The sequence below is a fragment of the Podarcis tiliguerta genome (genome assembly GCF_965153285.1).
Source record: "Podarcis tiliguerta genome assembly, chromosome: 11".
In the NCBI taxonomy this organism is placed as follows: domain Eukaryota; kingdom Metazoa; phylum Chordata; class Lepidosauria; order Squamata; family Lacertidae; genus Podarcis; species Podarcis tiliguerta.
The window spans coordinates 11,918,697-11,945,829 of record NC_139544.1 but is presented as its reverse complement, the minus strand read 5'-3'; the positions used below and the strand labels follow the sequence as shown (position 1 = coordinate 11,945,829).

At 44.6% G+C, this 27,133-nt stretch overlaps 1 protein-coding gene across 1 annotated transcript in view; it reads right to left on the bottom strand.

Annotated features, from left to right (window-relative positions):
• The window catches only part of S1PR3 (sphingosine-1-phosphate receptor 3), a 79,589-nt gene extending 53,378 nt beyond the window's left edge, over nucleotides 1-26,211 (bottom strand). The window contains exon 1 of the mRNA XM_083404255.1: nucleotides 26,174-26,211. The gene's annotated coding sequence lies outside the window, so the exon portion shown is untranslated. The remainder of the gene's footprint in view (nucleotides 1-26,173) is intronic.
• Nucleotides 26,212-27,133: the final 922 nt, after the last annotated feature.

Below are 27,133 nucleotides of genomic sequence, written 5' to 3'. Positions count from 1 at the left end.
TTTCAGCAGGAAGTTATGAGATGCACGGATTGGAAATGAAGCAGTATTTCCTCCCTGAAACTTTTGCAGATTCAAACAGCATTGAGGGCAGGATCACACAAAACTGCCCCATCATTATGATCAGAAATCATAATGAATGCACAATAAAAATCTTTTCCGGAGGGGCCCTATATCAATGTTGCAGGCCCTTTTTTATTTATGTAGGCTTGTGGTGGTTGCAGTTAAAATCTTAATGAAGGGGTTCTTGTTACCACATGCTCCTGTTCATTTTTTTGAATATTTTAGTGTCTATTAACATGTCATCTGTCTTATGACCTGAGGATAAAGTGGGTCAACATCTATTTCAATAAATCCTCTGTGTAAAATGGCTGCATGCAATAGGTTTTTTTTGATACAGGTCTACCTATCAGAAAGCTTGAAAAGAGCCTTGGAGTCTTGTTGTTTTTGTGAGAGTATATCTGCATTCTTCTTTTCACTTAAACACATACAAAAAGCCTTGATGCCTATATACATCCCTGTCTCTACTTGGCTAAATAATACCAGGCTCCAATGAAGTATCCTAAGAAAAGCACAGTAATGGGCGGTAACCTATGAAACACGGTCCAGGTCTGGTCCAGAATCTGAAGGTTCTGCTGGGAGTCAGTCCGACAAGGCCAAGGCAGGACACAGGGCAGAAAACCAGGAAGGACAGGTACAGGATATCAGACAGGATCTAGCATACAGCAATGTTGCTCCCGCCAACTTGGGGTGGGGTCCAACAGCCTTTTATCTTTTTCAGGGTAGCGGCCAGTCCTGATCACCCGGCGACTCACCTCCCTGTTTCACCTGAAGGTGAGCACTCCTCCTGCAAGTACTTAGGTCTTTCCTCTCAGACCTTAGTCTCTGCAGCTTGGGAGACGTCGGTGGGTTACTAGACCCAGGGCCGCCTCAGCCTCCCCTGACCAAACTGGTAGTGGAGCCCAGCTGGAGGCAACAAGGTAATCCCTGCATCTGGAGCCAGGGCAGGCTCAGGCCCCTGACTCAGCCCAGCTGGTGTTTGTTGCAGGGGAACCTGTCCAGACTGGGACTCTTTAGGATCAGGCCCCAGACTTGGTTCAGATGATGCCTGAGGCAAAGGATCCGGTGCAGACTGAGTCTTCTCTGGTTCTGAGTCCGAGCCCAAGTCCCAGGCCATCACACCTTTGAGTCTTGTTGTTTTTGTGAGAGTAAATCTGTATCCTTCTTTTCACTTAAACACATACAAAAAGCCTCGCTGCCTTTATACATCCCTATCTCTACTTGGCTTAATAATATCAGGCTCCAATGAAGTAGCCTAAGAAAAGCACAGTAATGGGTGGTAATTAACTCTCAGCAGCCAGAAGCATCATAGCCATACACTGGAGAGTCCTGTCAGGAGCAAGCATGGACAAGTGGTATCAAATAGTATGAGAAGCAGCCTTATTAGAAAAACTAATCAACAAACTGAAACTGACAAGGGGACAAATAGAAGATGCCACCTCCACCTCGATATGATTACCCTTTATCACATACGCAGCCCAACTAGACAACAAGAACCCGCCAACAGCATTCAAATCAATCTGGTTAACCTGATCAAAAAACACCCACCCACCCCACTCACACGCAAAAACAAAGTTCACTGCAGCCAATCAAAGACAATCAACCATACCCTAGGGCCAACCCCAATGTCTCTCACCCCCAAAGCAACACAAGCGAATAGTAAAGAGAACCCGCACAAATGACGCTGACACAAAACCCCACGCATACAATAAGTAAAACAGAAACATCGCCACCCGACTCCACCCCCACACGCTTCTCCCCCTCCACCTCTTTCCCCCTTTCCTTCCTAATGCAGCACTAATGTCTCAGCAAGTGAAACTGATATGTAGAAAATGCAACTTGAAAAAAGAGACATTGCACATACTTTTGTAAACCAAGAAATCTTTAATAAAAATATTTTTTTAAAAAAAGTAATGGGTGGTAACTGTAGAAAATTTAGGACACATTTTAAGATCAGTTGCCAATAATGTACTTGAGGCATCATAAGTAAGGTTAGGGAGGAAATGAGAGTTTGGATTAAATTCTCAGCACTCTAATATGCTACAATGGGTTTATTTTATGATCATATAAAGCAGCTTTAGCCATTGGTCCCTCAACTAGGCCACCCATGTCCCTTTAGGCCATTGGAAAACAGTAAATGTAAAGGATCCCTAGATCCCTGGATGGTTAAGTCCAGTCAAAGCCAACTATGGGGTGTGGCGCTCATCTCACTTTCAGGCCGAGGGAGCCGCCATTTGTCCACAGACAGCTTTCCGGGTCATGTGGACAGCATGATTAAACCGCTTCTGGAACAAGGGAACACCATGACGGAACCCAGAGTGCACAGAAACGCCATTCACCTTCCCACCACAGCAGTACCTCTTTATCTACTTGCACTGGCATGCTTTTGAATGCTAGGTTGGCAGGAGCTGGGACAGAGCAACAGGAGCTCACCCAGTCACAGCGATTCAAACCGCTGACCTTCCGATCGGCAAGCCCAAGAGGCTCAGTGGTTTAGACCACAGCTCCACCCGTGTCCTCAATAAACAAGCACACAATCACTGATAGGTCCACCAGGCATTGTGAGGCTCAAACCAATGAAGATGATGCCTCCCCAACTGTTGCCATTGGCTGTTGCCATTGGCTGTGGGTTTATTGTGATGTCACAAAAGCACTTGGCAACTGAGTGGGTATAAAGGCAAGCCAAGGGGAAAACCCTTTTTTATTTCCAGCAGGACACACTTGGCCATGGATGTGACACTCAGCACTGCCCAGGTTTCTTCCACTTGGAGGAGGCAAACTGGTGAATGGAAGGAGGCAATCCTCTGGCAGTGGGATGCTATGGAGTGATAATAAAGCAAGATTGCTTACTTGAAGGCCGCTGGTATCCGTAATTAGAAGCTGGCGGACATCTCATGATGGACCTAAGAGAAGCTGGCAGATGTTGGTGAAAACATTATCTGGAGAGCTCATCTCAGACTGCAGCAAGTAGATGAAGGGTAAAGGTAAAAGACCCCTGGGCAGTTAAGTCCAGTCAAAGGCGACTATGGGGTTGCGGCACTCATCTCATTTTCAGGCCGAGGGAGCCACCATTTGTCCACAGACAGCTTTCTGGGTCATGTGACCAGAATGACTAAACTGTTTCTGGCGCAACGGGACACTGTGACATATGCCCGAGCGCCATTATTGTCTACTGATTGGGCAAATCTCCAGCAGAGATCTTTCTAGGTGGAGATGTTGGAGATTGAATTTGGTGCTTTCTGTATCTGCTCTGTGTCTAACCTTTGACCCTATCTCTTACCACTGAGTTAATAAAATGAAATAATATCAATTCAAAAATGAACCAAGCTTTTAAACCTGAACTGTTTCATTCCTTTTGTGCATGTACCCACGTTTTGGAGTGTAATTCTTGAAACCACCATGTAACCATAAAACAATATTCCCATGAAAATCCAGTTCTTTGGAAGGAATTCACTGGGATTTCTTTAATTCTGAGATGAGGCAAGTCTTGTCTCTCATCTGAGTAGCAGGAGAGTTAGTATATTTGTTGTTGACAAAAGTGTGTCTAGGGAAGTAACAGGATTAATAGCCTGGCTGTAAATCTAACTGGCTGTATTTAGTTCAAAATTTACATATCAGTGGGAGGTGAATTTGCAACCAAAGCATTAGATCACTGTGAGAACAGCTCTTTGACTAGCCACCCCAGTGAGTTCCTTGGCACATACATAATGGGTAATAGAAATTCTGAAATGTCAGAGGAATTAAATTAAGACATCCAAACTGGTAGGAGTAAAGAGCAGAAGAGAGCAGTTCTGCATCATTCATACACCATCCATGGGAAATGCATTATTTTCTGTTGCAAATAGGGAACGCAGGAGTTCTGTAAACCACCGTAATTAAATTATTGCTTCACAATCATTGCTGTTTACCTGGCAAACAAATGTAACCTGAGGAGAGATAACACACCTGAACCACTAATCTCTTCTTGATGTTGATGTGATCATTTGTTGTCTTGACAGCAGGGATGGAAATATTTGGTCCTCCTGATGTTATTGGACTATTTCTCCCATCAGCCCCAAACATCCCCGTGGTCAGGGATGATGGGAGTTGTCACCAGCAACATCTGGAGAACCTAATGACCCGCACTGGAATACTTGGATGATTTATTCCCAGAGAAGCAAGTGACTCACTGAAAGCTAGCCACCTTCTGGTCACCCAGCTGCTATGGAAACCCTCACCAAAATTGATTCTGGGCAGTTCATGGGCAATGGCACAGGATTATTAGGTTTTCATTCTGGGAGAAAACATGGTATAATAATAGTCTGACAAACTTGGGGTGAACCTTGCAAAAAATTGGCAACACAAGAAAGTTCACTTGTGATTAAATGCTATTATTAAATACTCCAAAAGTGATAAGAGATACATTATGGTTTTACCACAGTGCTGTGCTCCCCGGGCTTCAGGCTGCAGGCAGCTGTGCGCAAGCCTACAGAGCCTGGCGGGAACTCCCGCCGGGTTCTGCAGGCTTGCGGATAGCTTCCTGAAGCCTGGAACGTGAGAGGGGTTGGTGCGCACCGACACCTCTCGCTCTCCAGGCTTCAGTGAAAGCCTGCATTCGCTCCATAGGACGCACACACTTTTCCCCTTCATTTTTGGAGGGGAAGAAGTGCGTCCTATAGAGCGAAAAATACGGTCATTAAATTGAAAGGGTTTATATGGTTCATGCACACACCCTGTCTCTTAATAGCTCACTCAAAGAATGCCAGTCTGATAACACATTTCAGGATAGACCTTAAATCATGGGGTACAATGGCACCATATATTTCACTTCAATGGCCAGTTTCATGGACACTAACTCGTCTTTTCTATGGCTCAACTTCAGTAATGGCTGCTTCCTGTCCTGTCCTGTCCTGGTGGCATTGTATAACTTTTGCAGGGTAGATTCTGGCAGTGCCCCTTCTGGTCTCAATGTGCCTTGTCTATGACAGGGGTGAGGAACCCATGGCTCCCCAGATGTTGGATTCCAAGCTCCCACCAGCATGTCAGGGATGGTTGGAGTGGTAAAACAGCAACATCTGGAGGAACCACAGGTCCTCCACATTGTTGGCTCTCAGAAGACACAGGATGGAATTCAAGATTGTGCTGTTACAAGTTTTGGGTATAATGATCCCCTCTCCCCATGAATACTGTTCATGAGGATTCTCTTAACCCTCCCATCAATTCTTTTTTGGGGAGTAGGGGGTGTGGAGAAAGAAAGAAAGAAAGAAAGAGAAAGAAAGAAAGAAAGAAAGAAAGAGGAAGGGAGGGAGGGAGGGAGCCCTGTTGTGCAAGCAGAATCCCTTGCACAGGCCTTCTGGTGATGGGGTTCTTCAGAGGAATCCTGCCCCAGACATCTGTTGATAGGTTTTCTGCTGTAAATATTGGCAGGGGTGTGTGGGTTTGACAATCAAAAAGTCTACCCCCATATGGCAAAGACTAGCTAAATGTTCTGTGATGTCTTGGTTAAGATACCTAAATTCAGAGGAGAGGAGGCTTTCTGGTTAACTTATAGAGACCAATGAGAACAACACTGGAGGGCCAGAACTCGCTTCTCCCCTAAGCCTCCTCCCTTGTGTGATTATAGTTCACACGGTGGCAGAGCACTGGAAGAGAACTTCTTGAATTTCTCAGTTTTGCAATTCCCCTTCCTGTAGACACCCTGTCCCCTTGTCCCACTTCCAGCGATGCTTCCTGCTTCACTTAGCATCTGTTTATGTTCCTTTCCTGTCATCTTTATTGGGAAGCATAATTCTCTCTGATGCATATATGGTGAAGCACTCAAAGGAACATCTACTGCTGCCAAGGCAGTTCAAAGCCCTCTGAAGACGAAAAGGAACAACTTGTGCTATCCACATCCATAATGCCTTCTCAGTGTCTAACGTCTCCATATCATGCAGGACTGGTCTGCCAATTCCAGATGCAGTTGTTTAGAGTCTATTTCTCAAGGACTGCATCAAGCAAAGCAAAATAAATTTATTCAGTTTCCCAAATGCCACGGGTTTTCAGCTGCATGTTGGAATAGATGGTTTGATTTGTATAAACATAAATTATGAGGAGCCATCTGTTCCATAAATTATCCATAAAATTATTTTAATGATGGGATTACAATTTGCTACAGTCCATGGGAAACCAGTGTAGGTTTCTACAAATCTCACCATGAACACCTCTCTTGTTCTGTTATAATGGCAATGGCACCCACCTGAGAGGTGCTGGAACTGAGCTCTGGTGAGTTCCGGCTGTAAAAAAAAGCCCTGACTCTTAAAGTGGTATGAAATCAATATAGCTGTATAGTATGAATAAGGCTTTATATAGAAGTAACTTAAAACAACTGGAATTCTCCACCAGATGAAAATGAGCTTTTAGAGAATTGATTTCATATAGTTTTGGTCATTTCTTCTGTGTTTTATGATTGTATAATTTTGTGATGTTTTAATGATTTTATTGTACACAACCGTCCTTTTTTTTTTTTTAATGAGTTGGTGGTTCAGAAATACAGTGGTACCCTGCAAGTCGAATGCCTCAGAAGACGAAAAACTCGCAAGACGAAAGAGTTTTTCGTTTTCTGAGTTGCTTCGCAAGACAGATTTCCCTATGGGCTTGCTTCGCAAGACGAAACGTCTTGCGTCTTTTTTTTTAAGCCACCAATGCATTCCTATGGGAAACCGTCAATACGCAGCGGTGCTTCGCAAGACGAAAAAACTCGTAGAACGAAAAAACTCGCAGAACGAATTAATTTCGTCTTGCGAGGCACCACTGTACTCTTATAGATCAACAATTTTAATAATATTGTGTTTACTAAAGCTTTGTCACTAGTACAATGCGACTGTACAGGAATGGAACTTTTCCCAGCAAATCACCAAGACTTCTTAAGATCTCAAGGGAAATCCAAGGCAAAAGAGTGTTATAATGGGCAAATCCCATCTCCACACGTTGCTTCCATATCTTGATGTGCAAAAGATAATACTTCCCATTTCATCTGTGATGTAATCCAAGTAATAAATTACAGTTAAATTGTTTGAGAATTTTAATTTATATCGTACAGCTGTTGAAGACCGGCTTAACTCAGGTGATATCTAAGGTTGTTATGGTCCAATTTCTGTGAGAGACATGAAGGTCAATAGTTTGGTTGGGATTAACAGTTCACATAGGGGATGGCTGAGGACTTGGAAGGGCAAGTAAGGAACTAACTGCAGAGACCAAAGTCGATGAATCTGAAGGAAGTCTGTCACAAAGTCGCTAATACACTGTAAGAAAGAGAAAACTGAAGGAAGGGTAGGTAGAGAATAAAACTTGAGGAAAAGGGAAGAATTCAGTGAGGCAAGAAAGTGCTTAATAATATGGAAAGAAGCAGAAGTCCCAGCAAAGGAAGAATGGGTACAAAAACTTATGGAACATGCAGAAATGGCAAAACTTACCAGAAGAATAAGAAATCAAGGTAACTTTTTTAAAATAAAAGAATGGAAATGGTTTATTGAATATTTACAGATAAATTATAAACAGATAAAAACATTGGCAGGATTATTGCAATAACCTGCAGCTTTACAAGAGTATATATTTAAAGATGAATTAAAGATGAGCAAATTAAGTTAATTTGGATATGCAGATGTTAAAAACAAATTTAAGGAACCACAGAAAGAGGGGGAAGGAAGGCAAGTTTGGAAATGTGGAAATGACTGTAAAATTAGTGAAATGTATAAAATTGGTGAAATGTATAAACTTGAAAAGTATAAATTAAAAAATCTAAAAAAGAAAAGAAAGTGTGTTATAATAACAATAATTTATTATTTATACCCTGCCCATCTGGCTGTGTTGCCTCAGCCACTCTGGATGGCTTCCAACTCATATAAAAACATAATAAAACATCAAACATTTAAAACTCCCTGATACAGCTACCTTCAGAAGTTTTCTAAAAGTTGTATCATTTTTCATATCTTCTTGACATCTGATGGGAGGGCATTCCACAGGGACGGTGCCACCACCGAGAAGGCCCTCTGCCTGGTTCCCTGTAACCTTACTTCTTGCAAAGAGGAAACCACCAGAAGGCCCTCGGTGCTGGATCTCCGTGTCCAAGCTAAATGATGAGGGTGGAGACTCTCCTTGAGATGCACAGGGCCACGCGGGGTGGGTTGAAGAGCATGGAGGGACTGTGTGATAGAGGAAAAGAAACAAGTTTGGTAAGGAAGCCAATCCAAGAATGGGACTAAACAAAGTAGGTCAAAATAGGCAGTGGTCCAAAACAGAAAGCTGAAAGAAACAATGATTGATGGGGTGACAGAGTTCAGAAGAGGATACAAGAAGTCAGTAGGCAAAAGGATACTGTAGATCAGCCCTATATATAGGAGGAGCTGTCTGTTAGTGTCAGGAAGGAAGTGGGTACACTAGGGATATTTGAAGGGCTCTGGACTATGGGTCAGGGAGCAAAAGATTGCTAGATACACATTCTAGAATCTGAATGAGAATTTTGCCTGGTGGAGCTTCTGATGTTACCACAGGAGGGACCGGGTAATCCTTTGGGGACAGTGAGGACCAGACACAGCAGAGCAGAATATCCCATATCACCGTATTTTTCGCTCTATAAGACGCACCAGACCACAAGACGCACCTAGTTTTTGGAGGAGGAAAACAAGAAAAAAAAATATTCTGAATCTCAGAAGCCAGAATAGCAAGAGGGATCGCTGCACAGTGAAAGCAGCAATCCCTCTTGCTGTTCTGGCTTCTGGGATAGCTGCGCAGCCTGCATTCGCTCCATAAGACGCACACACATTTCCCCTTACTTTTTAGGAGGGGAAAAGTGAGTCTTATAGAGGAAAAAATATGGTAACTTGAGCTAAGCAGTCCATTCTGCAGCTACAGACATCTGGTTGCTGTTACCATTGTTATGCCTGTTTGTGGTATATAATCCTTAGAAAAGGCTCCTCGTCTTAGTGGGTAGTTGTCTGGTAATCAATAGAGCCATTCCATTCGGAGAGCTAGCGCCAGACGTATTTTCATTAACCGATTTCGTAGAAGTTGGAACAGTCTATGGGAATGCAGCCCTCGTCAATGAAAGTCTCTGTACTTCCCCCAAAATTGCTAATGTAAACGGCCGGCCAAAGACCTCCCAAAAGAATTGGAGAATTTGTGTGTGTTACTTAACAGTGATTGAAAAATTGTAGACTTTGCAATGCTGGCAAACAAGAAATGCTCCGCAGATGTTTTCCCTATCCCAGTGTATAAAGTGTGTTGTGGCAAAAAAAAAAATTTTTTTAGTATAATTATTATTATGGAAAGTTTGCATCTGAGTGCACAGAGTTCTTTGCAAGGCATCCCTGTGAAGCAGCGGGGGCTTCCCATGAAATGTGCATCAGTTGGAAATGTCCCGTTCAGCTTCTGGGAGAGAATTTGCCTCACGTCTGACTCATCTGCTGGTGACCACAGTGAGCAACGCCCATGGTTGTTGGCATCATGGGAAATGCTGACCTGCCTTTTCGACAGAAACAATTGACCTAATTATCGCACCAAGGCCCAGTTCACTTGCGGTTTTTGTCGCCATTCCAGACATTTCTGACATGGCCAGTCCTCATGCCAGTAATGTAATGTAGAGCAACGCTTGCTGCATAGAAAGATGCCATAGTGAACAGGTTTTGATGCCAGCAGTTGGCACTCCCTTTTCTTAAAAGAATATTAATATTTATTAAAAGTTTAATAGTTACAGAAAAAGAGAAAGTAAAAAAAGAAAAAAAACAATAAAAAAATTAACAAGCAATACATCAAAAATAAAAGAAAAACATAAAAACAATACATCAAAACAAGAAGAAAAACAAAAAAAAATTAAAAACACATCCAATATTTCCATATCTTTACCTTTCATTTACTAGTATCATCGACTTCCTCACACCTCCCTTTTTTGCATTCTAGTTCAATTAGCTATTTCAGCAAATCCTTTCCATCTTTCTTAATTTTTTGTTCTAAAATTTATCTTAACACAATCTAACTTTAAATTTTCCACTTTAACCCCTTAACAATAAGTTTTTACTTAATTCTTTATAACATTTCTGCTAAAACCATATAAGTTCATTCCAGCATTCTTCTAACATTCATTAATTTTGCAATATTTCTGTAAATATACTTTGAATTTTTTCCAATCTTCTTCCACCGACTCTTCTCCCTGGTCTCGGATTCTGCCAGTCATTTCCGCCAATTCCATGTAGTCCATCTGCTTCATCTGCCATTCTTCCCGGGTGGGTAGATCTTGTGTCTCAGCAGTTGGCACTCCCAGCAGCAACAGGCACTGACTTCTTTAAAAGAACCCTTTACATTATATTGGCTACCGAGGCCACCTGAGTCTCAAGCAACAGCAAAGGATCTAGGAGTACCCTAAGCTATGGTTACTAGATTTTTTTCAATGAATCCGGGGACACTTTTTTTTTTTTTTTTTTTTGAAGCTGAGTAGCAACAGGGAGTCAGTAGTGGGGATGGTGAGGCAAAAGTTAAAGTTAAAGTCAGACGTTGCGGGAAACTGAATGCTCCAGAAAACGGCTACATAAAATGTTCTGGTGATGGGGATAATTATGGCGCAACCTGTGAATTTTCCTGCATCGGTGGATACGAATTGCAGGGAAGTCCAGAACGAGTTTGTCAGTACAATTTAGGCTGGTCAGGAACGGAGCCAACCTGTACACCCATAAACATTAATGCTGATGTGAGGACCGCAGCAGCCCTCCTGGACCAGTTTTATGAGAAACGGAGGCTGCTCATTATGACTAGGGCCCTGCAGGACTTGACATCTTTCCGCAGGGCCTGCAAGACAGAGCTGCTCCACCAGGCCTTTGGTCAGGGCAGTGGCGTAGCGTGGGGGGTGCAGGGGGGGGGGCGGCCGAACCGGGCGCAACATCGCGGGGGGGGGGGCACTCGCACTCGCAGCTCTCTGCCCCTACCTGGCTCACTCACTCTCTCTCATTGCAGTGCTGGCTGTGCGAATCCGATCCGAGCTGCCGGGTCGCCACCCACTGTGGAGGGGAGGGTGCCAGGGGTGCGGTGCGGAGAGAGAGCGAGGGACTATCTGGGGGAGGGACAGTGCAGCGGGGGGGGGCGCAAATTACTTGCCTTGCCCCGGGTGCTGACAACCCATGCTACGCCACTGGGTCAGGGTGCAGCCTGACTCCCTCCTTTGGCAATCTTCACAGAACTCTAGCCCAATGGTTGCCATCAATTTGATTTGAATTAATTTTATAATGAAATGATTTTAGAATGTTGTATTATTTTATTGTTGTTAGCCGCCCTGAGCCCGGCTTCGGCTGGGGAGGGCGGGATATAAATAAAACATTATTATTATTATTATTATTATTATTATTATTATTATTATTATAAAAGACCTTGGGCCCAAGCACACATGCATATTGTATAAAGGTGCAAAGCCCTTCTTTCACACCCTGTGAAACATAAATGTGCAGTTTTTTTAAAAAAATTGGGCAATGGCACGCAGCCCGCCCGAGACTCCTGAGGCTTCCCTGATCTCCATCCCCCTTCTCCCTTTGTTTTGACAGATCAGGGGAGGCTCAGGAGTCATGGGCGGGTGGCCGTTGCCCAGGAGGGGCCAGCCTGGTAGTGCAGTTGGCTCTGACTGGCTTCAGGAGCTGCTTGCTACTTGCTGCTGTGGCGCAGGAAAAATGGTGGGCGCCATGGCAGCGAGCAGCTCCTGAAGCCAGCCAGAGCCAACTGTGCTATCAGGCTGGCTCCGGGCTGCTGAGGCTGCCGCTGCCACGTTTCCCAGGGACAGATTTGCACATCTGGGGACATTCCAGGGATGGAATTTGTCCGGGGACAGATTTGCACATCTGGGGACTGTCCCCGGGAACTGGGGACGTCTGGTAACCCTACCCTAAGCTACATACCAGCTCTTTCAGAGGGAGTGTATTCCCGTCAAAAGCAGACTACCTCACATCCATCCAGTTTAGGGAACCACGCACTAACAGTCTTATCAGGATTGAGCTTCAGTTTGTTGGCTCTCATCCAGTCCATTTGGATTGTGTCCATAAGTTAAAAACAGATTTCCATGCATAGATGAGCCTTACCAGGTGCACAGAGAAGTCTTTATAGATGGAGAAAATAGTCAATACATCACAGTGCAGTCTTAACCCTGTCTATTCAGAAGTAACTCCTACTAAATTCAGTGGGGCTGACACCCAGGTAAGTGTGAATAGGATTGGGGCTTTACTCAGTTGCAATCCTGTATGGCTTGTGGTACCCCAAGCACTGAGTAAAGGTAAAGGTAAAGGTAAAGGGACTCCTGACTGTTAGGTCCAGTCGTGGACGACTCTGGGGTTGCGGTGCTCATCTTGCTTTACTGGCCAAGGGAGCCGGCGTACAGCTTCCAGGTCATGTGGCCAGCAGGACTAAGCCGCTTCTGGCAAACCAGAGCAGTGCACAGAAATGCCGTTTACCTTCCCGCTGGAGTGCTACCTATTTATCTACTTGCACTTTGGGTGTGCTTCTGAACTGCTAGGTTGGCAGGAGCTGGGACTGAGCAACAGGAGCTCACCCCGTCGAGGGGGTTCGAACCGCCGACTTTCTGATCAGCAAACCCTAGGCTCAGTGGTTTAACCCACAGCGCCACCCACGTCCTTAGTAGAACCTTCTAAATGCCGAATGATTCTGGTGCTGATTCTGGTGTTCCTGCTGTTTTCTGGTTTACAGTGAGACAGTCTAATATTTCTCTGGCTGTTCTGTTCTGTTCTGTACTGCTCTGCTCTCTAAGAAACTGCCAGTTTAAAAATAGAATTGAATAATCAATCGCTAAGGGTGACATGATCTTTGTTGCCGAAAAACATGAATGGAACAATTGAAGAGATCTGGTCTCGCTCCCTTCTCTGCCTGCACCGGTCAGTAAGGCAGCACTATAATTCTCAGTTTAAGTACAGAGCATGAATTCAGTGGTGTGTAATTTAGTGACAGGAAAGTGGCCAAGCATATATTGCAATCTGGTGTACATTGTCTTTAAAGCTGCTTACAAATCATACACTTCTAAATAGTTAGGTGCTGTCTGCAAGCGGTTCGAGTGGTCTGGATTAAAACAACATGTGTACATCTGCACTTTGTCAGTCGCTTTTTATCTATTGCCATGTGGGGATGCACAAAAATATTTTTTGCTGAACATATCCAACGATTAAGGAAGAAGCCCAAGCCATCTGTATAGGCTTGATTTGATGCCACAGAGCCAATCAGACATTATGCAATTCATGCAATTAGCAATTGAGCGGATGTTGGGTGTTTTTTGCATGCGTATGTAAGTGTGTCAGAGGTGTGTCAGGATCTGACAGTGGGTATAGGAGTTTAACTCTCTGCCGTCTTGCTATGGTCCCAATCCACATTGAGTCCCCTGCACCTGCTTTTAATATTGTAAGGAAATTTTCTATTGGCATGAATGGAAACCTTCCTTCCAATGGAAATAGCACTCGTTGGGCATCTGACCTGGATTCGAGCCACAGCAAGGAGCAAAGGGTTAAAGCCCCCTAACCTCCTCCAGGGTACTGATCTGGATCAGGCCCCATGCTCTCGCTATTGATTTCAGAGAGCCAGCATGGTGTAGTGGTTAAGAGTGGTAGACGCGTAATCTGGGGAACCGGGTTCGCGTCTCTGCTCCTCCACATGCAGCTGCTGGGTGACCTTGGGCTAGTCACACTTCTCTGAAGTCTCTCAGCCCCACTCACCTCACAGAGTGTTTGTTGTGGGGGAGGAAGGGAAAGGAGAATGTTACCCGCTTAGAGACTCCTTAAAGGGAGTGATAAAGCTGGATATCAAGTCCAAACTCCTCCTCCTCCTCCTCTTCTTCTTTTCTTCTTCTTCTGGAAAATGTATTAATTGTGCGACTGGTGTATTACAGATGTTCTCAACCTTGGGTTCCCAAATGTTGTTGGATTACCACTCCTATCATTCCTCACTGTAATAATAATAATATAGTGGTACCTCGTGTTACATACACTTCAGGTTACATATGCTTCAGGTTACAGACTCCACTAACCCAGAAATAGTACCTTGGGTTAAGAACTTTGCTTCAGGATGAGAACAGAAATCATGCTCCGGTGTCGCGGTGGCAGCGAGAAGCCCCATTAGCTAAAGTGGTGCTTCAGGTTAAGAACAGTTTCAGGTAAAGAACGGACCTCTGGAACAAATTAAGTTCTTAACCTGAGGTACCACTGTAATAATAATAATAATAATAATAATAATAATTTATTTATACCCTGCCCAGCCACTCTAAGCGGCTTCCAACAAAATATTAATAATACTCACTTGGGATGATGGGGGGGGGGTTGTAGACCAACATCATCTGGGGACCCACGGTTGAGAAAAGCTGGTTTATCGTCTAGTTTGGCCATTAATATATTTTATCATAAATTCCCCTACGGTCCAGACAGATTACACCAATTCATCCTGATACAGGACCGCAATACTTCAAGGACCGCCTCTTACCATATGAACCTACCCAGACCCTGAGATCATCATCTGAGGCTCTTTTTCATGTGCCGGCTCCTCAAAAGGTCCGGAGGGTGGCGACACGATAACGGGGCCTACTCTGCAGTGGCTCCCCTTCTGCGGAATGTTCTCCCCAGGGAAGTCCGCCTGGTGCCTTAGGTGCCAGGCAAAAACATTCCTTTTTAACCAGGCCTTTGGTTGACCTGATTGACATTCTATACCCTTTTAAAATGTGGTTCTTTTGGGGGGGGGTGTTATTGGGTTATTGTTTTTATTTTGATTTTATGTATTGTGATCTTTTCTGTGAACCACCCTGAGACCTCCGGGTATAGGGCGGTATGTAAATGTTGGGATACTGCCAGGGAGACAAAGTCCATCATGACTCCACGTCGTCTCCGGACATCCATCGATCTCCCGTAGACACGCAGTATCAGCAATTAGCGACACGAGCTCCAGAAATAGCTTGCCACATTCCAGAGCCATGCATGCTCTATCAGCAGATAAAGCACACAGCGAAAGATGCACTCAGGAGAGCATTATTTACAAGCTTATTTCTGCGTTGATCAGAACAAAGAAAAACATGACTGCCTGCTTCAATGTCTCCGGCAGAGAGAGACGAAAGCAAAGACACAACAGAAACATCCTGTGAAAACAGGAAATGCACAGACTCTGTGACTCACAAAGCCTGCTCCCTTTTAAGGTGGAACGGAAATATCCTAACAGTAAATTCAATAACTAACAATAAAATAATAATACAGCAAGATTGAGGCACATGTGAAAACAGGTTCCATGCAGGAATCAGCTTTATATCAAGTAAGATGATTGGTCCATTTAGATCAGTATGGATTGACTGGCAGCTACTCTCCAATGTTTCAGGCTTTCCCAAGTATCAGGCAGCTCCCTGCGTTCCTATGTTTAAAGAGAAGAGAACATCATATTAGGTATTTGTGTTCTTCTTCCTGGCTGGTGGAAAGGATGGAGGCAGCGTGATGCGGTCATATTTCTCAGCACTCCCCTAAAGCAGCTGGTGGGAACTGCAGAGCCATTAAAGGACAGAGCAGCCCAGCAGACTTTGTTCTCACGGATTCTCTTAAGTGCAGAAATTGCACATTTTACATCCAGTTATAATTCAAAACAATCTGCCCCGGATTTGCTGTCATAGGTGATCAGTGTTTGCTTCTCCGCTAGCAAAACGCTCAGATGACACATTCATATTTTTCTCCACCAGACCCTTCGCTGACGACACACATAAATTCATTGCTAACACATTCTAAACAAAGAAGTAAAGCCTAGCATGGCAAGATTCTGTCAATTAACTCTTGGAAACGTCCAGATTTACTGTGCGAGCTGAGCCGCTCTCATAGGAAATCGTTGACCCCCCCCTTCTCTCTTTTATGAGCACATCTGCTTAGCATCTGAGTTCCAGCATAACATGAAATTGAATAAAGCTCAGCGCTAAACCATGTCAGACTATATAGCTGGGGCCCCACAGCAAAAGGCATTCTGAAACGCTTCATCTGTTTTTCACCAGAACAATGAGAATGCCAGAGCAAACCATTTCCACGCTACATTTGACATACATTCAGAAAACCAAAGGACATGACAGGAAAGCTAGTTTTTGCAAGGAATTCCGTAGCAGAAGGGTAACTATTTATTTATTCATTCAATGAAGATCGAATTTCACTGTGGCTTATCTTTAAGACAGGGGCTTATTGCTAAAGGTTAACAAAGCAATGCCACAAAGCCGTGAGTAGAAGGCTGCTCCATTTTTGCCCTGCTAAACGCCAATTTGCGCAAGCAAATTAGCACTGAAATAATGGGGATGTGTGTTAAATGTATTGGCTCTGAGTTTACGTTTCACCAGGCATGCTACTTGCACCTCGGGCAACATTTAATATGACACCGCAAAGCTGCCAAGAAGGTTGAGTGTTGGAGCAGAAAACAGAGGTTGAAGATTTGTGAGCTGGGTACATACTGAAGTAATCATATGAATACTTGAGTATATGTATTTATTTTTATATGTGAACTCTGCATAGGTCCTCTTAACCTGCACGACTAACAGGCCAACTTGAATGAATTCCAAGTCATTCTGTGTCAGGCAAAATACTATTTAAACATTGCCCATACTGACTAAATACAGTTTGCAAGGCAAAGTGTGCCAGATTTCTGTTGAGCCTATTTACTTGCCTGCAACTCTGATACTGCTTTACTTAGGTTTATCGCATAGCAAGTTATTCACAATTCAGACTGATGAAGGAGTAAAATTTTGTTTCTGCACGTAGATAAATAAGCAACTTGCATTACTTGGGCCTCCAAAAATAAACATCAGGACTTAAGATCAGTACTCTGGGCCCATCAACTCGCAGTGTTCTCACAGTGGCCAACCAAATCCTCTCTTCCAATATCCAGCAACGGGTATCCGAACACAAATAACCTCTGAGAGTGTGAAATTATGTAAAAATTAAAGTCTCCATAATCATATCATATATATATATATTAATTCTAAGATACGTTAATGAGCCGCTATTGTGCAAAAAACGAATGAATGAAATATCCCCATAGGGCAGAGGAACCAGAGACCAAATTGCAAACATGCGCTGGATTATGGAGAAAGCTAGAGAGTTCCAGAAAGACATCTACTTCTGCTTCATTGACTATTCAAAAGCTTTTGACTTTGTCGACCACAGCAAACTATGGCATGTTCTTAAAGAAATGGGAGTGCCTGATCACCTCATCTGTCTCCTGAGAAATCTCTATGTGGGACAAGAAGCTACAGTTAGAACTGGATATGGAACAACTGATTGGTTCAAAATTGGGAAAGGAGTATGACAAGGCTGTATCTTGTCTCCCTGCTTATTTAACTTATATGCAGAATTCATCATGCGAAAGGCTGGGCTGGATGAATCCCAAGCCAGAATTAAGATTGCCAGAAGAAATATCAACAACCTCAGATATGCAGTTGACACAACCTTGATGGCAGAAAGTGAGGAGGAATTAAAGAACTTTTTAATGAGCGTGAAAGAGGAGAGCACAAAATATGGTCTGAAGCTTAACATAAAAACCCCCGAAGATCATGGCCACTGGTCCCATCACCTCCTGGCAAATAGAAGGGGAAGAAATGGAGGCAGTGAGAGATTTTACTTTCTTGGGCTCCATGATCACTGCAGATGGTGACAGCAGTCACCATGACAAACTTAGACAGCATCTTTAAAAACAGAGACATCACCTTGCCAACAAAGGTCCGTATAGTTAAAGCTATGGTTTTCCCAGTAGTGATGTATGGAAGTGAGAGCTGGACCATAAAGAAGGCTGATCGCCGAAGAATTGATGCTTTTGAATTATGGTGCTGGAGGAGACTCTTGAGAGTCCCATGGACTGCAAGAAGATCAAACCTATCCATTCTGAAGGAAATCAGCCCTGAGTGCTCACTGGAAGGACAGATCGTGAAGCTGAGGCTCCTATACTTTGGCCACCTCATGAGAAGAGAAGACTCGCTAGAAAAGACCCTGATGTTGGGAAAGATGGAGGTCACAAGGAGAAGGGGACGACAGAGGAGGAGATGGCTGGACAGTGTTCTCGAAACTACCAGCATGAATTTAACCAAACTGCGGGAGTCAGTGGAAGACAGGAGTGCCTGGCGTGCTCTGGTCCATGGGGTCACGAAGATTCGGACACGACTAAACAACTAAACAACACTTCCTCAGTCTCTCTCTTTTACACACACACACACACACACACACAGAGAGAGAGAGAGAGAGAGAGAGAGAGAGTGAATAGGGTAGGGAATTTCAGCCACAAAGTAGATTCAGTTTTAATATCTTCCTATATACATAAAAATGAAAAGTGTTGTCATGCTCCGCAGGGACTTGTGGGGCCTGTACCAGTGGCCTTCATTAGAAGCATTGGCATGTATCCGATTACCAAAAACTTTACAGGAAGGTCATTTCAAGCCTGTACATCATATTAGGTGCTTGACTTTTAATATATCCTGTAACATCAGGCATGATGCCCTTGCCATGTGCTGGCTTTCCCCAACCAGTGATCACCAGATGTTGTTGGACTACAACTCCCATCTGCCCCAGCCAGCATGGCCAATGATAAAGAATGATGGAAACTGTAGTCCAACATCTGGAAGATGTCAGGTATGTAGAATCATAGAATTGTAGAGTTGGAAGGGACCCTGAAGATCATTTGGTCCAGCCACCTGCAGGAATATGCAGCTGTCCCATACAGGGATCAAACCTGCAACCTGGGGATTATCTGCACCACACTCTAACCAACTGAGCTATCGATTGGACATGGCTGCGTTTGTGTGCCTCTGCATGATAGGGAAGCCCAAGGGGGCCAAAAGACTTGCAGTTTGATGTCCGTCTCCATGCATTGCGTAGCCCTGTTCTGAATACTAGCTTTTTTTAATATGACATCAGTGGATACAGGATATTTTGATGTTCCCATGGCCCTCTGTGACAATCTGTTCTAGGAGCAGCACATATTCTGCCGTAGCAGTTTGCTCGTTTTTTATTTTCCCGCTTGCCGAACTTTCATCCAAGCAAGCTTTGATTTTATCTTGGAGGTTGTGGTGACATGAAGAAATCCATTCTTGGGTTTTTTCTGTTCTGGGTTTATAATGTCACCAGATCCTTCTTAAGATTATTATTTTTCCATGTGTGAGGAGCATAGGGAATTAGCCAAGGGGGGACTCCAAAACCTGCCATGTAACCTGCTTGGCAATGCAAGATAATACTGGAGATTGGGACAGAAGAACCTAGTGGGTTGGGAGTGTAGGAAGTCTGGCTGCAATTTACTTCTAGTCTTTTGAAGAGCATGGGCGAAGATATGAGATATTGCCTTATATTCTAGACAGATAACATAAGGAGAACTCTGTAGAACCATACCAAAGGACCATCTAGCCCAGAATTCTGTTCCCACAGTGGCCAAGCAGATGCCCATGGAAAACCCGCAAGCAGGTCACAAACACAGCACTCTCCTGCTTTTCACACCAAGCAAACTGCTTCCCCCATCCTCCAAATGTCATTTTCAAATAGAGGAAGCAATTGGGGGGAAGTAGTTTGTTCAGGCAGAGGTGCCTTATAAGACAAAATAAGAAAGTTGCCTCTAAGTTAGCGGTTTGAATCCACATGATGGGGTGAGCTCCTGTTGCTCTGTCCCAGCTCCTGCCAACTTAGCAGTTCTAAAGCACACCACTACAAGTAGATAAATAGATACCGCTGTGGAGGGGAGGTAAAGGGCTTTTCCGTGCACTCTGGTTTCTGTCATGGTGTCCCATTGTGCCAGAAGCTACTGTTAGGTCCATCATGAGACGTCCGCCAGCTTCCAACCACAGATACCAGCAGCCTTCAAGCAAGCCAACTTGCCTTATTATCGCTCCCTAGCATCCCACTGCCAGAGGATTGCCTCCTTCCATTCACCAGTTTGCCTCCTCCAAGTGGAAGAAACCTGGGCAGTGCTGAATGTCACATCCATTGCCAGGTGTGTCCTGTTGGAAATAGAAAAGGGCTTTCCCCTTGGCCTGCCTTTATATTCACTCAGTTGCCAAGGGCTTTTGTGACATCACAAGAAATCCACAGCCAATGGCAACAGCTGGGGAGGCATCATCTTCATTGCTTTGAGTCTCACAATGGCGGGTGGAGCTATCAGTGATTGCGTGCTTGTTTATTTGGGACACGGGTGGAGCTGTGGTCTAAACCACTGAGCCTCTTGGGCTTGCCGATCAAGTCAGCAGTTTGAATCCCTGTGACAAGGTGAGCTCCCTTTGCTCTGTCCCAGCTTCTGCCAACCTAGCAGTTCGAAAACACGCCTGTGCAAATAGATAAATAGGTACCACAGTGGTGGGAAGGTGAACAGTGTTTCTGTGAGCTCTGGTTTTTGTCATGGTGTCCCGTTGCACCAGAAGCAGTTTAGTCATGTTGGCCACATGACCCAGAAAGCTGACTGTGGACAAACGCCAGCTCCCTCGGCCTGAGAAAAAGATGAGCACCTCAACCCCAGAGTCACCTTTGACTGAACTTAACCATCCAGGGATCCTTTACCTTACATGTCTCCAAGTTGTTGCTAGGCATGTGCTTTGAGGTATCTTAGGGTGAGTACTCTCTGACATAAAGGTGACCAAGTACCCTTGGTCCAATTATTGGGTGGGATTTTACTCATGAGTCCCATCAGTGGAATTCCTGAGCAAGGACTTGCACTTGCACATTGGGTCTCTTCTTCCACCACATCCCCAGGCCCCTCAAAACTGGCTCTGGGGAGGTTGGTAGAACCCCTGGAATGGCTCACAGGGGGAGGAGAGGGAAGAATCATTCCATCTGGCAAGCCAAAATGCTGGCTCTGCAAGAATAAATCGCCTTAGCACACCTTTTATCTCCTTTTAATCTGGCACAGGATAACACTGGGTGAAGCTAGATAATTTGAACTCCTTGGAGGAGAGGCAGGATATAAATGTAATAGGAGAGTTTCCACCCCCGTCATTCAGCCCAGACACTGAGGTCCAGTGCCGAGGGCCTTCCGATGGTTCCCTCACTGTGAGGTTACAGGGAACCAAGCAGAGGGCCTTCTCAGTGGTGGCACCTGCCCTTTGGAACTCCCTCCCTTCAGATTTGAAGAAGATAAATAACTATCTGACTTTTGGAAGACATCTGAAGGCAGCCCTGCTTAGGGAAGTTTTTAATGTTTGATGTTTTATAGTGTTTTTATTCTTTTGCAAGCTGCCCAGAGTGGTTGGGGAGGCCCAGACCCAGTCAGAAGGGAGGGGTATAAAAATATAATAATAATAATAATAATAATAATAATAATAATAATAATGAAGAATAAATATGGGACCAAACTCTGCACATAATTTACAAGGATGACAATGGAATAGTCTTGCTGTTCTCTCTCCACTTTCTCTCAGGGTGCTTATACTATAGCATGTTTGAAGCACCTGCCTTCCCCCAAAGAATCATGGGAACTGTAGTTTATCGCTCACAGAGCTGCATTTCCCAGCACTCAGGATGCTTGGTGGAAAGTCAGGTGCTTTAAACATGTTTTTAACGTATGGGGTATCTCAGCTTTTTTGTCTGTGCGTGTGTATAAAAATGCAATTGCTCTTGACTGCCCTGCAGTCCCAAAGCCTGGGGTAGGCAGACCTGGCCATGAGCCTTTCCTTTCCTGGCCGTCAGCAAGAAAGAAAACCCCAGAGGCCTGTCCTCTCTCCGTTTGCTGGCAACCAAGCTCTCTGAAAAAGCAGCTTGTTCTTTGGCTGAACTGCTATAAGCTAAGATGTTTAACCTAAGGGGCCACTTGTCATGACCAGATGCCTGTTGTTTCCCCATCTCCATCTTGGCCCCCAGCAAGGCTGCAAGATTACAACAGACATATGGGTGGGGAGTGAGAGAGAGGGAGAGATCTGAGGAGGGAGAGGAATGTGAAGGCTGAGAGGGTTCTTTTTCCTAACCACTGCTTTGCTTGAAATCATCTCGTTCAAGCACATCCAGGAATGGAGCCTGCCAAACCTGGTCTAGTAGGAACAAAAACCTGATCACTGAAGTGCTGCCAGAAAACAGGAGAAAGCAGTTGCAAGTTGGCTTCACATGATTGTAGACTAAGTCCAGATTGACCTTATTCACTCACCCCTCAACAGCTATCTTGCTTTGCCTTCTTCTACTCCTAAATTTCTTGTCTTTCTGAACCCCTTTACTACAATGACACAGTGACCCTCTTTGCTAAGAGCAAAATCCCTCAACTTTGACCTGCTTTGGGAGAAAACACACAATATTTTACTCATTATTTGCCCTTGTAAAGGTCAGCAATCTGTCTCTTTTCCTTGAGACTTCTGTCTCTGTTCTGCCCTCCGCGTCCCTTTTCTCTGAGGGTCTACAAATGCTGGTGAGGCTTTGAGAATGCCAAACATTGACTCATCAGGCTGATGTCTTCCAGAAACTGCTGCCGAAGTCTCCTGACTGTTTAAATTTCAAAGTAGTATAAAGCTGCTATAAAGGAAATTGAGAGCATCAACCAACTGCTCACACTGGGTGTTAAATGAGATGTGATGGAAATTTGTATAAACAGAAAGCCCTTTCACATCTCTTCAGAGAAAACACTGAAGATACGTCCAGAAATGCCTGGACTATGTAATTTAGTATTTAAAAAATCCCATCCTTGCTCTTAGAAACTTGGAGCATGGGGTTTCTAGCTGGTCTCCACTCCAGGTACAGGTCAGATCCAGATTGACTCAGGGCTTTCAGACCTTTCTGGGTCAAGATAATTTTATCACTGATCTCAAAGGACCAAAAGATCATCAAGTCCTTCTGCATATCAGAATCCCAACAGCAGGTATAGGGAACCGTGGGCTCACCAGAGGTTGCTGAACAACTCCCCTCATCCTTGGCCATTGGCCATGTTGCTGTGGTTGATAGGAGCAGGAGTCTACTAACCTCTCAGGTTCCACATGTGGAATGTAATCCATTGGTGCAGTCAAATGCAACATTCCTTATTTTCCTAGAGTGGGCATAGGCAAGGGGGACACTTCCTGTGTAACTTCCTGTTCTGCTGACCAGAGCATCCTCCCCTCGCATGTGACCTGGGAGATGGGTGTGGCTTTGGCTGACTCCATAAAAGAGCTGAGTCATGCAGCCATTTTCTCAGTCTGTTTTGTCTTTCACTCACTTGTTCTTTTGCTGCCATGCTGTTCCCCTGCAGCCATTTTGTTATATTAATGTAATTTTGCTGTCTGCTGGCTCTCAGCCAGCAGCACATGAGTTCAGTCTCCCTATGAGATGAACTCACACTGTGTAACTACCAAGTAAAGTCTGCCTTTCTGGGATCATATTGTGAACTGAAATGTGAGTAAACTTTTTGTTACTTTACTCAGAAAGACTCTTGTGTCTTTATTCTCTTAGGAGGGACTCCAGGAAATAATCTTAACTAAGAGATTCAAACGAATCTGCAAACTAGATTCCAGCTATATTGAGGGGATCTGCTCTGCTACATCACTTACTAGTGTGAGTGGAAGAAGGGTAATACAGTGGTACCTCAGGTTACAGACGCTTCAGGTTACAGAAGCTTCAGGTTACAGACTCCGCTAACCCAGAAATAGTACCTCGGGTTAAGAACTTTGCTTCAGGATGAGAACAGAAATCATGCTCTGGCGGCACAGCGGCAGCAGGAGGCCCCATTAGCTAAAGTGGTGCTTCAGGTTAAGAACAGGTTCAGGTTAAGAATGGACCTCCAGAACGAATTAAGCTCTTAACCTGAGGTACCATTGTACTTATTCAATATATCCTTTCCTACTATCCTTAACATTTCCACACTACATCCCTGCATTAAACCAAGGCTTCTTACATATGGAGCATATTGCTCCAGAATATTTGATCAAGGTGGCAATCCATTCTAAATACACTTACCTGGGAGTAAGGCCCATTGAATTTAATAGAACCTCTGAGCAGATGTGGTTGGGATTGTACTGCAATCAAGCTCCGGGGTATGAGAAGCCACCTTGCAGCTCAGGATCAAATACTACTCATGGGTAGTATCCTGGCTCCCCAAAACACTCAGCCCCTGTGTATGAAGCAAAATCCAACCTTCGTCTTCAGTTATGGAAAGTCCCAATGACCCAGAGGAAGCTTGCAGAACCTCCCCCCCCCCCCCGGATTATTGTTGGACTTCAAAAGCATTCCCTAAGCCCCAAAGTCATAATTCATAAATTAATCCAAGTGTTTTAAAACAAACGGAATAGTTTCCTCTAAATATCAGTTTGTTTATATATTGCACATAACCGCATCTTCTTTCAGGAAATCAAGGACTAAACCAAATGTCACAAACCAGGATCTCAGTTAATACGGGGGTGGGTAGTTAACCCTTTCTTTACACCAGTTTCCAGGTAGAAATTGCCCCTCCCCAGCTGCTATTTCCTTCCAAAGATGCTGTTTACTGCTAACAGCACCTACGAGGGCAAAAAACAGCTGGAGGTAGATATTCTGCTGGATGCTGTTGCGTGGCTATTCCCGCCCCCTCCCACGGAATGGAATAAATAAAGAGGTTACCGCTCGGGGGGCCCTTTAGGCCCTAGCCTCCGTAGGTTTCGGACGAGGCGATGCCCCCCGGAATCCTTTAACGAATTACCCTTCAGCATTTGGGGGAGGTGATGGCGTTCCTACCCCCCAACTCATTTGCATAATAATACCCCTGCCGATGCCTAACCGCCAAACCAAGGTGTTGTGACGTTTTGCTACGAGGTAGGCGAAAAAACCAAGTGGCTTCCGAAATATAGCCAATTAGCCAAATGGAAAAACTCCTACCAGGCCCCTTGCGGCGACCAGCCGAAGCCCATAGCAAAGTCCAAATGAGAACCTAAAGGGCGGGAGGGAGGGAAACCGCAGCTGCTGAAAGGTAAAGAAAGGGGTGAGTAAGGGCTGCCCCGACCTTAAATGCCCTTTGCAAGTCCCGCCCCCACCGCCAGCCGATTGGCTGGTGCGGTGAATAATGAATAATAATGATCCCGGGATTTCCTTGGTCTCGCGGGGCTGCAGCCAGCCCCGCGGGGGTGTGAATGGAGCGTGAGCCCGCAACCCCCCCCCTCCGGATGTCGGGAGTGGCATTGTAGAAAGCAAAGAAATCCTCTTCCTGATGCACCCACTCCTAATCTTTAAAATCTGAATTGGGACCACAGCCATGGTTGCTTTTTCTTGAAAAAGAGAATGCCTATCATTGCGCATACTTCCTGCCCTTCTTCAAAGCATGCTTCATGTTAAGAGGCTCTCCAAATATTTCCACCACCCCTGACTATTGGTCATGGTTTCTGAGGCTGCTTGGAGGGCCACAGGTTCCCCATTCCTGATATATTTTATTTAAGAGTACAGTATTTGTCACCTTTGTCTCACCTTTCCATTGTAAAAAATAAATAAATGCTCAGGGTGGGTTATACATACAGTGGTGCCTCGCAAGATGAAAAGAATCCGTTCCGCAAGTCTCTTCGTCTTGCGGTTTTTTCCGTCTTGCGAAGCAAGCCCATTAGCGGATTAGCGCTATTAGTGCTATTAGCGGTTTAGCGGCTATTAGCGGCTATTAAAGGCTTAAGGGATTAGCGGATTAGCTGCTAAAAGGCTATTAGCGGCTATTAAAGGCTTAAGGGATTAGCGGATTAGCTGCTAAAAGGCTATTAGCACCTTAGATCAGCTGATAAGCAGCTTAGATCAGCTGTTAAGCGGCTTAGCGATCAGCTGTTAAGCGGCGTAGGGGCTTGGGAAAAAGGGGGGGGAACCCCAGGAATCGCAAGGCATTTTCGTCTTGCGAAGCAAGCCCATAGCAAATTCGTCCTGCGAAGCACCTCCAAAACGGAAAACCCTTTCGTCTAGCGGGTTTTCCGTCTTGCGAGGCATTCGTCTTGCGGGGCACCACTGTTAGAAAATAACCCCCCCCACCAAGGACATTATCAGTACCAACTGAGCTCTCCAGGCATCCAAGTGTTGGAATGTGCAGTCATGGTTTCACATAGCAGTTGCATCCAGCATACTGAATCAATCACAAGACCATATACAGGAGGAGTAATAAATACATTAAAAATGAGTTCCAATAATAAATACAACTGGACAGCAGTAAAGTGGTATTGGACAGTTCAGTTCTTAAGGTAGTCGAAAGCAGAACTCGCACCCACCTTTATGTATCCAGGGGCTTCCTAGTTACTTTTGGCTGGCCACTGCCCACAGATATTCTCTTCCTGCTACTACAGCCAATGCTTCTTTCGCAGTTTCTCAGGTTATTCTTTCATAATCTTGTGGACAACCAGCTTGACCCAACTCGCAATGGGGTGTAGGCAGACTTTGTTCCTTTTTCCACAGTGTCTATGACTTCACAAACAGCAGAGTGAGGTCCCTGAGGGATTATTTTTACATAAACAATGTGCTTGAGTGGGATGATGCTGGAAACTGTCTGGATGCACTGGCAATGTAGCTCCTGGGGAGCTATGGGAGAGCAATTTGATTCAGTTTGCATTTGAAGCTAATGGCTACACCACCACTTTGCTTGACTTCCTCCCACTGATGTAGGTGCTTGGTTGCAACTCTCTCATGCTGGGTGTAAACTCACCCAGGTCTGCCGACATCCCCTGACCTGACCTAAATCTCCTGACCTGACTGAAAAAGGATATCTTGCCTGGTTTTTGAGTCTAGTGTGGGGATTGATACTGTTAAACCTTTTAATATCCCATTTAATATCTCTGCTAACAGAGCATCCTCTTTTCTACTTCTCCGAACAGACGACATGCCTGTAAGTTTTAAAAAATCAGATTCATACATTTATCCATGCAGGAGCAAGTAAACACAGGCAGAAACCTTGGGGTACAAAATACAGCGAAATAGCTCTAAGAGTGTGGCCTTGGCTTGTAGTGATCAAACTTGGGCATGTCCTAGCTTGGTGAGTTCACATGAAGAAAGAGAGGACACAAAGGAGGAGACTTAACTTCCTTCCAGGTGAGGGGTGTGACCTAGCTGAGTCTAGGAATACAATTCTATGGTCTTAAGCCCTTCATGCATTGACTAGCGCTACACATGCTATATTAGAATGCAATTTCCCACACTTGTGAAGTATAGGCATAAAATACAACACACAACAACAA